Below are 1,853 nucleotides of genomic sequence, written 5' to 3'. Positions count from 1 at the left end.
AAAAAAAGATATTTGTACCTATGTTGTTTACTTATTATTTCTTGCCTATATCTTGTAATATGAGAAACTACTTTGGCAGTAACAATACACAATGTACTAATCCTTGTTATTCTCCTAAAATCTTGTTTTGAGATTTTGTACCATTGTATTTATTTTTTTCTTTAAAATAAAAAAAACTGATGTCAAAAAAATAAAAATAAAAATAAAAAATTAAATAAATAAATAAGTAAATAAATAAGGAGCTTCTGAGCCTAAGTGTATAGCTCATTCATAGAGCACATCTCTAGCATGTGTGGGAACCTGTACATGATCTTCATTAACTCCCTACAAATATGTAATACTACTTATAGTCATGAAAATACAAAATTAAATGAAGGTTACTTGTGCAATATGCAATGGTTATACACATAATAGTTTCATATGTTAAAAAGATAAATTTTATGGTATGTGAATTTTATCATAATAAAAAAGGAAAAAAATGTAGAGTATGGATTTCATAGATCTTTGCTGTAAAATTATCTGATCCTTGACAACTCTCAGGGCTCCCTTCAGCACTCCCCTGACAACTTCCACCTCCTCTGTCTCACCAAAGATAAGACCAGAAACAGGGCCTGGGAGATGGCTCAGTAGAATAAGCGCTTGTCTGGCAAGCGCAAGACCCTGAGTTCAATCCCCAGTTCTACAATAAAAAAAAAAAGTCCAGAAATAGAAAAGAGTCTATACTCGATTTGAGGTCAAAATCCATGACCTGCAAGAAAAGATGAACTACAGCATTGGTTCTGATCTGGCTCCCTGTGAACCAATCAGAAAATCTCCCTCTATGTAAGAACCATGTTTGACTATGACAAAAGGAAGGACAGTGGGCTTCTGATCCAAGGACTTAGTTTTAAATGCGGAGATACTCTGCATATAATAAACGCTCCTGATAATGAACAGTGGCAGGTGAGGAGAGTCATGCTGGAGGGCAACAGCGAGGAGATGGGCCTCATCCCCAGCAAGTGGAGTGTGGAAAGGAAGGAACATGCACAATTGAAGACAGTTAAGTCTAACACAAAACCTAGAGTGATTGATTCCAAGGGGTCACTCAATGACAAGCATGCAAAGAACTTCATTTTTTCACTAAAATTTCTACTCTACAAGAACAAGGAGCAAAGCGAGCAGGAAACCAATGATCCTGAATGGGTGGAAGAACTCATTTTTCACATGAGCCTGTCAGAAGGCAGGAAATAAACTATACCTGGCATTGATGATGATGATTTCGTATCTGAATTTTCTGATAAATTTGGCTTATGTGTGCCTCATACTAGGAGACCAAAACATGAGTATGAAGTGGATCGAAGAGACTATCACTTTATCATTTCCAGAGAACAAATGGAGAAAGATATTCAAGAGCACAAATTTATAGAATTCCTTAAGTACAATGACAGCTTATATGGAACCAGCATGCAGATTATGAGATTTATAGCAGAAAGGGGCAAGCACTGTATATGTATCAGGAAATGCCATCAAGTGGCCCAGCTCCACCCCATTGCAATCTTCATAAAGTCCAAGTCTCTGGAATCTCTGATGGAGATGAATAAGTATCTGACAGAGGAATAAGCCAAGAAAACTTAGAATCAAGCAACTAAATTAGAGCAAGAATTTTTTTTTTCCAGCTCAGCCCACCCTGAAGGCAGGGCTGGTGCAGCAGGTAGTGCCAGGGATCAAACTGCAGTGTTCTGCGTCTGCCTAAGCTTGCCTAAGCAGGTGCTTTAGACTGCTGAGCTATCTTGCCAGCCCCCTAGAGCAAGAATTTGGAGACTGTTTTACAGCTATTGTCCAAGGAGTCACCTTACAAGATATATATATATATA

The 1,853-nt window shown here is 37.6% G+C and overlaps 1 pseudogene; it reads left to right on the top strand.

Moving 5' to 3' along the window:
- Window positions 1-1,853, top strand: part of LOC101592178 — a 48,721-nt pseudogene that overhangs the window by 46,676 nt on the left and 192 nt on the right.

The sequence above is a fragment of the Octodon degus genome, unplaced genomic scaffold (assembly GCF_000260255.1).
Source record: "Octodon degus isolate 3935 unplaced genomic scaffold, OctDeg1.0 scaffold00063, whole genome shotgun sequence".
NCBI classification, from domain to species: Eukaryota; Metazoa; Chordata; class Mammalia; order Rodentia; family Octodontidae; genus Octodon; species Octodon degus.
This window is presented reverse-complemented; position numbering and strand designations above follow the sequence as displayed.